Source organism: Prionailurus bengalensis, chromosome B2 (genome assembly GCF_016509475.1).
Source record: "Prionailurus bengalensis isolate Pbe53 chromosome B2, Fcat_Pben_1.1_paternal_pri, whole genome shotgun sequence".
NCBI lineage: Eukaryota > Metazoa > Chordata > Mammalia > Carnivora > Felidae > Prionailurus > Prionailurus bengalensis.
The window spans coordinates 63,033,104-63,046,625 of NC_057349.1; the positions used below are offsets into that span (position 1 = coordinate 63,033,104).

Consider the following 13,522-nt stretch of genomic DNA (forward strand, 5'->3'; position numbering starts at 1 on the left):
GTAACAAATTGGAATTTTCCACCATAGAGTTAGAGAAGTACTGATTCAGTGAGTTACCTTGACTTTAGGCTAAAACTGTAACAAAAACTTTATCACCAGCAGAAAAATTCCTTTTATTCAGGTATTGCTAATTAAGCACTTAAAATAGTTTACCCTTGTAATAATTAAGAGAAATGTGCACTTAGCCAGTTTAACGTGTTTTACTGTGTGCTCTGCTTTATTCCTGGCTACCTATGTTAGTTCTTCTGGAATCTATATGCAGGTCAAGACAAGCAGGGGAGCTAAATGGAAGTTAATTTTTTTGAATGGAATATCTGAAAAAATATTCTAAGAGGAAGGAGGACTCTCCTTTCTCATTCTTGGTTTTCTCCTTGGGAAGGAAAAGATAAAATGGAATGAATGGGTAAAGTGTGAACAATAGTCTGACTTACCTTTGTAAGATTATGAGGATCCATTTTACACAAAGAGTTTAAACACCCTAGAGCTCAGCAAAAAAGCAATTATGTATTGGATTTAGGTGCTTGGAAAGGCAAGAAAGATACAGTTAAAGGTATCCAGGTAAGGATCTATAAGGATAACTAACTTTGTAGCTGAGCTTTGGTTCACGCTAGCCGGTTTTCTTTAGGTAAGGTGAATATGCCTAATTCTCGCGTGGCTATACCTGACTCGTTCACAAAACTGCAAAATTTGGGGGCATCTCATCACTTGTTGGTGCTGTGTTACACTATTAATATATATATGCAATAGTATGGGAATAAAAATAATATACATAGTAATCCTATATTATCCTGGTTACAACATCCTTTTCTGTTAATGGTTATCATCTACATTTTTCAGAAAAGGACACTGAGGCTTAAAGAAGTTAAAGAGCAAGCTAAAGAGTCACTGAGCAAGAAATTGGTAGAGCTGGGTTCTAACCGAAGTCCATTGCCGAATTCTGTTCCATAATCACCATTTTTTTCAAACTGTGTGTTATGATCCATTAGCAGGTCAGAAATCAACTTAATAGAACATAATAAAACTTTCTTTTAATGTTTTTTTTTTTAACGTTTATTTATTATTGAGAGACAGAGAGAGGCAGACCATGAGCAGGGGAGGGGCAGAAAGAGGAGGAGACACAGAATCTGAAGCAGGCTCCAGGCTCTGAGCGGTCAGCACAGAGCCCGACGTGGGGCTTGAACTCATGAACCATGAGATCATGACCTGAGCCCAGTTCGTGAGTTCGAGCCCCGCACTGGGCTCTGTGCTAATAGCTCGGAGCCTGGAGCCTGCTTCAGATTCTGTGTCTCCTTCTCTATCTGCCCCTCCTGCGCGCGCTCTCTCTCTCTCTCTCAAAAATAAATAAACATTAAAAAAATTTTAAGAAATAAAAAACAAACTGTTTTAACCAATGTAATGGAAAATGAATGACATCAGATGATACTCGTTTTGTACCTGATACTGGTACAAAAGCTTCTCTGCCTCTTTGTCTCTGTCCGGGCCTCTGTCCGGGGCTGTCTTGAATTATTTCCCTACTAACACCTTCAACTTTCCTTCTTGCCCCTGACCTACAACTTGTGCACATGAATGCTGGTTGGTGGGGGGAAGTGTTCCTCTGGCCACAGAATGGCCTCGGTGGTGGTAGCCAAAGCAACCCAAAGACTGCCAGCGGAAGGGGGGCCATTCATCGTTTGATGGGAATCTGGTTGCTTGAACTTGTTATTAATAAAACGTCAACCTCTGCGTCACTTCAGCAACACAAACCCTCAAAGGTCGTGGGTTCTGGAGTCATGCAGACTTCCGGGTAAGTCCCGGTTCTGTGACCCAGGGAATGTTATCCATCCTCTCTGAGACTCAGTTTCTTCAGCTATACAGTGGAAATGACACTGCCTAACCTGAAGTGATGATTAGAAAAACGTGTGAGGAACATAGCCGATACAGGGCCTGTCACATGGCAGCTTTTCCAATAACTGCTAATTGTGATATCATACTTATAACATTAATTTCCAAGTATTTGAGCACAATGAAATCTGTTCATATTAAAACCATGGAAAAGATTTAATAGTTCTTTTAGCATCCCAGAGGCTTTCGTGGATTTGTCCTTACCACAGTTGCCCTGAAGAAGTTCAGCGAATCAACAGGTGTTTGGGGGCTGAAATCCAGCCTGTGGCCCGCTAACCAACTGTGTGCCCCCTTGTTTGGCTGCAGCCACCAGGAAGAAGGGGGTCTTGCTCTTATGAGCACAAAAGTACATACCAGCTAACTGGTGGCCCCATCTCCTGGGTTATCAAAGTCAGTCAGCACTATCCTATGGGAGCTTGGAAGTGCTATCTCTGGTAGATTTTTCCATTTAATGAAGTGCTAGATGAATAAACTTTTACTGTAATTGGCTCCCCCCAAGACATTTGTACTTCTAATAGTATTATAGAACCATTTCGGGAGGTTCTTCTCTTTGTTCTCATACAGACACATGTAAAATTAAGGACATCAGGACTAAACTATTTATAGCATAGGTTGACAAAGTATTTTCTGAAATGTTTTATGGACAGCAGATGTTTCATAAGGATTCTTCATTATTTCTCTTTCCATTCCTTGATGTTATAAAATATGACAGAAGGCTTTTTTAAGGTCACCATATATCTAGGTTATTGAACACAGATACTCTGTTTCAAAGCTCTAAGAGACTGATACTTTGGGTCAGTAGACCCAGATTGAATTTCAGCTTGCTCAGTTTTCATTTTAAACTCCATTTCAAAATATTTGCCATTATTATGTTATTAGAAAGACTACTAATGTTTTGTGTAACTGCAAGTCCTTTATGATCTCCAGTTAGGTGTTTTAAAATTTAGCTGCATGTATTGAAATATCGGAAGTGGGTTATGCTGTTACAACACTTACCATATGTTAATAACTGAATTGACATTTTACAGGATAATGTTTTTCTAGTAGATAAAAATAAAATGGTGCTAAATTCCTGAATTCCTTGGGCCATTAGTTCTTTTCCTGGGTGAAAGACTTGAGCAACATTAGACTCCAATATACAAAACCTGAAGAAAACAGTGAAGATTTTATCTTATAATATAATAAATAGGTTTTTTTTTTACTTTTTGTACTTCTGTATTTTACTACTTTGGAAATATTTTCCTTTGGAAATATTATCTACACACACACATCTATAACACACACACACTCCCAACAAAAATAGATCTTAAAAACAACAATGAGTACAAAAATATTGTGAAAGGATACATACAGAAATAGTTTTTTAAAATTTCAAAATATGACACTCTGTGTGTATATATATATATATATATATATATATATATATGCATATGTATGCAAATTTTAAAGAATACATGGACCAGAAATATAACATCAGACTCATGAGAGTAGTTACACCTTGGGAGTAGTGAGGGAAACAGGACTAGAGGTAGCCTAAAAGCGCTTCCATTTAATGTTAATCTGTAACATTTTGTTTATTTTTAAAAAGATTTAAATAAATTATTATAAAATATTACCAGGTGTTAATTCTATATTATGGGGGGAAGTAATCATTTGTTATGTTACTCTTTTTATATATCTACTTTTTAAATTTTTTTTTCAACGTTTTTATTTATTTTTGGGACAGAGAGAGACAGAGCATGAACAGGGGAGGGTCAGAGAGAGAGGGAGACACAGAATCGGAAACAGGCTCCAGGCTCCGAGCCATCAGCCCAGAGCCTGACGCGGGGCTCGAACTCACAGACCGCGAGATCGTGACCTGGCTGAAGTCGGACGCTTAACCAACTGCGCCACCCAGGCGCCCCTATATCTACTTTTTAAAAATTCTCAGTAAAATAATTTCAGAGTACTTATGAAGGTTTTATCTTGTGTTCCCTACAACAACAATATTAAAAGAAATAACAATTAAAACATCACCAGATCCTAAAGAACTTTCAAGATACAGTCAATCCCACAGTTTAGGTCTTGATCTCTAAAAGTATAGTAATGAATGAAATCACACTCTTTTCCTCATTAGTGCAAGCTCCTTATTTGTCTAGTATCTTTTCAAAAAGTTAACTCCATTTTAATTGTTAGCTCAGTCCAAAAATAAGAACAAATATTTATTAAGCACTTAGTGTTCAATTGTAGACATTGAAAATAGAACACTGAAAACTATAAACTGGGAGTCATCAAACCATGGCCCTTGGCCCAAATCTGACCCACCATATGTTTTTGTAAACATACTCATTTCCTTACATACTTTCTATGGCTGCTCTACAACAACAGAGTTGAGTATTGTGACAGACTAAAATATTTACTATCTTACCCTTTACAGGAAAAATTGCCAACTGCTGCAATAGAAAAAAAAGTTCTGCCCTCATGGAGCTTAAAGTCTATTACAGAGATAGACAGCAACAAAATAAGTAAGTTTTGGTCAACGGTGATAGATGCAACCAAAAGTAAGAAAACAGGAGAAGGGATAGGGAATATTGTTAGGAAGTCAGAGAAAGCTGTGTTGCAAAGATGACCTGTGAACAGAGATCTAAAAGAGGTGAAGGAGCAGGCTCTGTGGAAATCTGGATGAAGCAGCAAGTACAAGAGCCTGAGGTGGAAATTTCAAGGAACTACAGGAAACCGGTGAGGCTAGAATGGTATGAGAGGGGAGAGGAGGTAGAATCTATTGGGCCTTGTTGAGCAGAACCCTTCAGGCCCTAGTTTGGTCTTTGTGAAGTTTAAATTTGAGTAGGGGCCCTAGTTTGTCCTTTGTGAAATCTGAATATTCATGGAATGAATAAGCCATAGGAATAAAAGGTACAGCACAGGAATATAGTCAGTGGTTGTAATAGTGTTGCATGGTGACTGATAGTAGCTACAATTGTAGTGAGCATAGCCTAATGTATGGAGATGTTGCATCAGGATACTCTACACCTGAAACCAATGTAACATGTGTCAACTCTATTCAAATAAAAAAAGTCAAGATACAATGTTCATTTCATTTAGAGGTTAAGGCCAAAACTAGAAATCCTTAGGCAAAATGTTGTTTACATTTGAAAACTTCAGTTCCAACCTTGCCAGGAATCCTACCAATCCTCACCAATGCTCAGGGGAGAAGAGAACTAGGTATCTGATGACTGCTTATTACCACTATTTCTGTGGACATATCTTACCCATAAGTCAACCATGTTCACATGCTAGTGTTAACACATTCTGTATGAGGTTTTATTTTAGACCACTAGGTTGACCCCAATACTGATTTTTAAAAGGAGTCTTTGGGATATATTTTTCCTTCATATTTTCTAAGAATGTGATTGATTTACAGCCTCTCCATCTGGATATGTTAGACTACCTTCTCCATGCCCCCATGGGGTTTAACCTCTCGGGGAAAGCTTGGAACTTTCTGTACAGAAGAATAGGTAGGCATTTATGGAGAACTTACTCCATGCCAGGTACTGTCACAGCCTTCAGGGAATTACAGTCTGATAATGATGAAAAATTATAGACAGTTTTTTTCCAACTTAGATATTTCTCTTGAAGTAACTACTTCTCAGGTGTTCATATTTTCCAGTCCACTGTTTTTAGGTAGGTATCTCTTTACTCTTTTTTTTTTTTAAGGTGGGTGCAGCTAAGGCTGAGAGATTAGCTCATAAATAAAAGGGAAGGTACTAGCGACCAGGTCCCTGGCTTCTCAAACAGTGCCTACTGTTTTCCATCCTATTATTGTTGTTAAGGCAATGATCAATTATTCTTGTCATAAATATATAAGATTTAGAATCTATATTTACCTTGATATATTCCTTTCTATATAATATAAAATATGACCATGGACAAAAAGTACACTACATATTTAAAGTATGCCAAAATAGAAATACTACTACTCTTATAATCCGGAGCCATTTATGTCCAAATTTTATGCAACTTCCAAATCTTGAAAATAATGGTTAATTATTCTCTTTTCTTGGATCTCTTTAAGCAACCTTATTTTTTTGTGTGAAAAAAAAAACATACAGTAGGAAGAAGAGAAATGTTCTAATACTAGATTATAAGCCCCTCAAGGGCAGAATCTGTGTCTAATTTTCTCTGTATTTTTTTGTGTCCTACATTTTATTTTTTTATGAATATAATTTATTGTCAAATTGGCTTACATACAACACCCAGTGCTCATCCCAACAAATGCCTTCCTCAATGCCCGTCACCCATTTTCCCTCTCCCCCATCCACCCTTAGTTTGTTCTCTGTATTTAAGAGTCTCTTGTGGTTTGCCTCCCTCCCTATCTGTAATATGGGAAGCACTGTAAGTAATAAGTAATGAATATATAAATGCTTACTATTGATATAAGATTATCTGTTTATTCTCTCACTCCTTTGTGTTTTTCATTAGCAGTTCATTTCTCATTAAGGTAGTAAATAAATCAGTAGTTCTCATCATTTACAACATTAATTCTTTTGCAGTTTTAGTTATTGATGTTTCTGAAGGATTTAAAGTAAGGTTCTGTCTTCAGGAGCCCAAACATCCAACTGGACCTATGAACATTACCACGTAATTTTATGTTTAGAATCACAAATACAAAGTGATCGGATTTTTCTCTTTGCCTCTGGAGATCTTGTTATCAAATAGTCACCATCTACATGTGTTCTGTCCTTTGAATGGACTTAACTCCTATTTCTTCTTGATGATTTTATCTAAATAATCAGATAAAAATACTTTATTGTATATAAGTAAAAGATAATGACATAACTACTTATGTAGTTGTTTCCCCAACTGTTTTGTTTCCCCAACTGTTGATTTCTCAACCGTAATCCCACATTAAGGGATTTTTATCTTTTGTTAGCCTCTCAGGATTCATTTGTAAAGTCGTTGGAACCTCTGGTCATCTGTTACTATAGGGCATCTTTGTAGCTTTGATTCTATATTTTAAAAGCTGTGCAAACTATGATATTATTTCCCAGTAAAGACTCTAAGTTATTGGTTGATCGTAATATAAAAGAGATTATAAACTACATTTGCATATTTCTAGGTATTAGTTTAAATATCCTCTTTTATTTTTTCCCTGTAAGGTCTTTCACTTGAGTTAGGCCAGCTAACTGACATATTGCTCATTAATCATACATATTAACTGGAGTAGTTAAAGCTTTAAAATCCAACGTACCATTCTGTCCACAGGGACTAGTTCTTGTTTTCTAAATGTGATGACATATGCTTCAGACACTGCTAATTAGGTCTTTCCCTTGAAAATTCATCCTGACATGTTTCGAGAACATTTTTCCCCTTGAGTATGAGTTCATTAAATTATTAATATCCTTGTATAAGTCTTCCAGGATTACTTACACAATGCAGCTTTCTCTATTTTAAAGCCATAGTTCACAGTGAAAGATAAAATAGGTCTCACTTCCTCATATATCTTCTTTTCTAGTCAAAAACAATGGATTGGGTAAATATCAGAGAGTAATAGGTATTATATTCAGTAACATAAAATGTTAATGGAAGGTAATAAATAGTTTGTACATGTAAATGGAAATGTGTATTAGTCAGGTTCTCCAGAGAAACAAAATCAACAGGATGTGTATACATAGAGTTATTTTAAGTAATTGGCTCAGACAGTTATGGAAGCTTACTAAATCCAAAGTCTGTGGAGTAGGCAGGTAGACTGGACACCCAAATCTTTGCAAATCCAAAGGCAGTCTGCTGGCGGAACTCTTTCTGGCTTGGAAGAGATCAGCCTTTGTTCTATACAGACCTTCAACTGATTGGATAAGTCTCACTCAAATTATGGAAGACATTCGACTTTATTCAAAGTCCACTGATTCAAGTGTTAATCTCACCAAAAAAAAAAAAACACCTTTACAAAAACAGAATAATGTTTGACCAAATACATGGACACCATGGTCCAGTCAATTTGACACATAAAATTAACCATCACAAGATGCTATATAGATAATCAACTTCTGGTTATCTGCACAAATAGAAGGAGATATTTCCATAAGCAATCTAAGTCAGATAACCTAAAATCAGCTCTGTTCAGCCCCTGTATTAAATGATGACTTTATAGTAGTATTACCTTCCTGCCTATTATATAGATAGGCAGGTACTTAGATCAACCTCTATTATGTGACTTTTTTAAAACAAAACTTCCAGTAGCTTCCCATTATAATCAAAACAATAAAACTTGGAGCCCCTCATCATAATCTATGAGTTCCATCGTAATCTGGCCTGCCTACCACCTTCCCACTGACTTGCTCCTCTCTAGCCACCTGTGTTTCTTGCCGTTCCTTGAACAAGCCATACTCTGGGCTCACTTCTTGCTGCTCTCGCTGCTGGATTTTCTTTCTCAGACCTTGCATGGCCCAGGGATTCACTTGGCTCAGCTGTCTGATTTTTCTATCTGAAACTGCACACCTTCCTGTATAACTTTATACAGTTTACCCTGCTTTATTTTTTCATAATGCTTATTGCTATCCAAAATTCATGTCTTTATTTGTTTAGTTACCAAATATGCAATAAGTATAATGTGGTAATGATCAGAGATGAGACAGCCAATTTGCCTGGGTTCCCAACTTTGCTACTTAGTAGCCATGTGATCATAGGCAAGTCGCTTGTCACTCAGTCACCTCATCTGTAAAGCAGAGATACCGCAAAGATATTTTGAAGATGTAATGAATTAAAAGTTGCAAATTGCTTAGGATGGTGTGTGGCAGAGAATAAGGACCATATGATATCCATTATGATTATTGTTCCCAATGAAAGGACAAGATTGAAGATATTTCCAAAGCATAGAAAGGGATCTGGCTATATTAGGGCTCAGTAAATGTTTTTTAAGTGAATGAATGGATGAATGAATGAATGAATGAATGAGTCTGAACATGAGCTGGCCGAAAGTGGGAAAAATGTCCTACAAAGACACAGTGAAGAGGTGGCAGATGAACAAAAAAAGTTTAAAAGTTGTAATGGAAGTTTTATGTAGTTGAGAAGCTGAATTAGGTTTTATGAATGAATCCATATGTATGTAGGCATGTATATATGTATGTACTACATGTAGGCAGGATGCTGGGAACAAGATGTAGCTAGGACTTCTGCCTGTATGGTAGTTCCCTAGAGGGGGTGGAAAAAATCAAAGGAGAACATGAAAGAATCCAGCAAATGACCCACCATGAAAACTGCAAGGACCAAGTGGGACACTGGCTTTCCCAGGAAATCCTAATCTTATGTTTTGAAAAGGTTGGAGCTGAGAGAAAAAGAGACTCTCTGGAGAGACATATTGATGAAGCTAGACTCCAAATTAATTTTACCCACAGTTTCAAGTGATCCTGGATGTGAAGTTTAAAGAAATGTTAAGTAGTATTCAAGTCAAGAAAAAAAATTACCCAGTATTTGTATAAAATGGCATGTCCTCAAGTGTTCAGTATTTGAAGGTCATCAGTACATTTGCCAATACTTGGATCAATCAAGGATCAAACCAAAAAAAAAAAAAAAAGAGTGATGGGCTGGGAAATGCCTTCTGAACACACTTGATCAAAAAGTTGGTGTTAAGTATCAGAGCAGAAAAGGACCAAAGAGGATACACACATCTATTTCAGTGCAGAAGCATCCAGGAAATGCTGTCCCTGTTTAAAAAGACATTTTATGGTTTGTGCCCCATCTTGTTGCTGAGGGTGTACAGATGACTTTCTCCCTGCATTTCACTCCCATGCTGATGACCCTACCTCCTTCTCTTCCCTCTCAAAGAGAAGGCTGAAGGGAGTTATTGAAGACTAGCACATAATCACTATGGGCAAGAACTTATTCTTCCTTTCCCTCCCCAGAACTTCCTTTCCCTCCCCATAACCAAATGAACAAGTCAATCCAAATAGTTGTTATGAATAACTGTCCTTTGTCTTCTACTTTGAAGGCAAGACCCAGGTCTTAGTCATATTAATGTGTTTCCTCCCTGCACCATATATAAAACACAGACAGTACATTTTTCTTAAATAAATTTACCCATCTTTTGGTTAGGGTTTGGTTCTGAACTCAGCATTTAAATATCCAAAATGCAATTTGACCTATTAAATTCAAATTGATGAATTGAGAATTATGCACTAAAAGTTCTCTTTCAAATCAGGTGACCTTTATAGATCATTTTATGGATCCTCTGGAATTCTCTTCATTTACCAGGCAGTTATTGGATAGTTGCAAAATGTATTCCTGTGAATTTATTTGGTGCTGGTTAATCAATCCTTCACATTCAAAATGCAGTTTTAAAATTCTACCCTTGAGGATACATTTCATCTTTTAAAGTAGGCAACTCAAAAATGCTGAAATTTTACCCACTATAACTTTATGTTAATTGAAATCAAGATATAAAATATCATTGATGATTTCTTTGTCCCAGAGCCGGCTGTTGAGGCCAAGTGTGTTCTTGTTTTACTGGCTCAGACTCTGACCTCTCTGAAGCTTCTTGGGGAACCTCAGCACATTGTTTTTATTTTAATGTTTCTATGAAAGTAGACATGACAGTTTATGTGCATCATTTTTTCCTCTACATGTTGATTCTATCTGCTCTAAATTAAAAATATAACAGCTTCCCTTAACAAAAGTGAAAGAGAAAATTCTGCCTTCACGAGGCATTATGAAAGTGCTTAGAGGTGTGGAAGACCAGAGCATCGTCCTCAGACCAAGAAGACTGTGTACAAGGCCTGATTCCCCATTTCCCTTCTGTGAGCATGCCTGCTGTGAATTTCCAGTTATGGAGGAAAAGAACATTTTACAGTGTGCTTCCAGCATCCACCCTCTTAATGTGGCACAGAGATGTTAAAATATATTCCCAGCATGTTCCGGAAGTTGTTTAGCCACACTCTACTGTTGCCCCACACATGATACCAAGATGAATCAAGTGCCTTGGCAGAGAATGACAGTGGCAGTCATAGAAAACAGAGCCAGAAATTGGGACTGAGAGAGTTGATGGTTGGCAAGGCAATCAGAAGTCCAGACAAATCCCAATGGCAGGATGGAGGGTCTGCAGAAGTCAGGGTAGATTCTGAGTCAGGAGCAAGCAGAAGTCGGGAGCAGGTGAGAGCCCAGGAGACCCAAATTCCAAAGGACAAAGTGATAAGCAACTGGGACGTTAAAAAAATCTGCCTTGGTTGTGAGAATATAAGAGAAACTCAACAATTACAGCAGCAAAGTAACCTAAATTGTGAATGATTGGGGCAGGGAGGGCACCTGGGTGGCTCAGTTGGTTAAGCCTCTAACTTCAGCTCAGATCATGATCTCACAGTTCATGAGTTCGAGACCCACATTGGGCTCTGTGCTAACAGCTCAGAACCTGGAGCCTGCCTCAGATTGTGTCTCCCTCTCTCTCTCTCTGCGCATCCTCCTCCTCTCTCCCTCTCTCTCCCTCTCAAAAATAAACATTAAAAAAATGATCAGGATACCGACCAAGGAAACCTCAATTCTGAGGATTATGGATTTTAAGATCAGATACACTCGGCTTTAAATTTTTGCCCCACCAATTAAGAGAAGAGTGATTTGGAGTGAGATGTTTAACCTTTCTCTCTCTGTAAAATTGGAACGGAACGGTACCACCCTCCCAAGGTAGTTTTGAAAAGGTTAAGCAAACTAATGTTAAGTCATTGCTCAGCAGTCTCTGCCTGGACCATGGCAAGTACTTGATAAATGGCAACCATTTTTACAATTGTTAGTCATAGACTTTTCTTAAGTTTTTTTTGTACAACATGGATAGCTCAGGGCACAGGAGGGAAAGTTGATTGTTAGTATATTCAAACAGAAGGGGGTTAAGAGGTCAGACCTCGACTATACTTAATCTTTATGACCAAATTAGTAACATATGTTGTTACTAATAACTTAATAGGAATACTAAACAGTGACTATAGACATTACTGACAGACCAGACCCTTTGGCTCAGCCCAATGCATTTAGATTATCACTTATTCAATTGTAGCTGAGGGGGATTACATAATATTGTCATATTTCTAACTTGTTTTGAAAAGCCACTGGAGTTACTCAGAACATGTACAGGGGACAGAAAGATGGGGAAATTGTGGAATGATTTAGAAATTTTGAGATCCCACCCTAAAGAAGAAAGGCAATATTGGGAATGGCAACATAGTGTGGACTCATCTTTCCTGGGCTCTAAACCTATTTCAAATCATTTGTCCATGCTGAATTATATCCTCTTCCCATGTCCTTCAAAGAGCCACTTGTCTGATCCCTGAAATAATCAGACCTTTATGAGTAGGGTTGTTGCTGTCATAGATGTATTTTTAAATATCTGTTAAGAAATAAAATGCATTTAGGATATTATGCATTCTCACATAAGTATTCCAATCCCCCTTTTTTCACATATCATTGATTCCAAAATGTGGTAAGTTTTTACATCAGTCATAAGTCTTATTTCCGCTCACAATGTAAAAAAAGAAAACTGAACTTCCCAAATAGTCTGTAATGTTTTCCTGTGTAATTAACACCTCATTCACAGTTGGGAGTGCCAGTCAAGGCCCTGTGTCTTCTTCCTTGACATTTCCTTGATACCTTGTTCAGGCTGAGCTGATGCCTAAGAGTGTGCTAAATACACACACGGGACAGGGAAATATTTGAGCAGAGCCAGCTGTATTAGCAAGATCTGGCAATTTAGAGAGACTGCTTTCACATATGTCTCCTCTGTGGGCTTGAGGTCTGCATACCATCCTTTGTTTAAGTCCAAATACTGCTGCAAACTTGTCTTCATCATCCTCATCCTCATCAACAGCAAAAACCATCTGTCGGATAAGTACCAGTAGCCGATTATATGCATTCTTTCTCCTCGTAGTGCTCCTGCAGAGCCGAGTGTTTATAAATCAAGTGACTAATTTAAGATGTGCTCATACTGTAAGTCACCCTTGGAGCACCAGGCTATTTTGAACTGTTGAGACTCGTAGATGTCATTTATTTAAGTAGCCTTGTTTTGTTTGATTTTTTCTTCCTGATGATAGTGACCCTCTGTGGCTTTGCACACAGCAAATGCAGATGGCTGAAGTCATTAGATAATTCAAATAAAATCATTCTATTGTTGAAATATCCTGGTTTCATTTTTTAAAAAAGTTTATTGTAACATACATTCAGAAAAATATATGTATCACACGGATATACAGCTTGGTGATTTTTCAAAAATTGAGCACATCCAGGGCTCCTGGGTGGCTTGTTTGACTAACCATCCAACTTTGGCTCAGGTCATGATCTCACAGCTGGTGGGTTCGAGCCCCACGTCGGGCTCTCTCCTGTCAGTGCAGAGCTCTCTTTGGTTCCTGTCTCCCTCTCTGTCTGTCCCTCCCCACCTGGTACTTTCTCTCTGTCTCAAAAATAAATAAAAACGTAAAAAAAATTGTAAAAAAAATTGAGCACACCCATGTAACCAGCACACAGGTTCAGGAAATAGAACATGAGTATCACCAGCACCTTAAAATCCCTCTAATGCTCTCTTTTCGTCACTTCCAGCTCCCACAGCAGTAACCCATAATAACTTCTAACAGCATGGTTTAATTTTGACTCCATTTATTCCTTTTATGTTTGCAAGAGTCACTTGTATTGTTGC

The 13,522-nt window shown here is 37.7% G+C and overlaps 1 protein-coding gene across 1 annotated transcript in view; it reads left to right on the plus strand.

Annotated features, from left to right (window-relative positions):
* Positions 1-13,522, plus strand: part of COL19A1 (collagen type XIX alpha 1 chain) — a 346,821-nt gene that overhangs the window by 217,561 nt on the left and 115,738 nt on the right. The gene's annotated exons all lie outside the window — the stretch shown is intronic.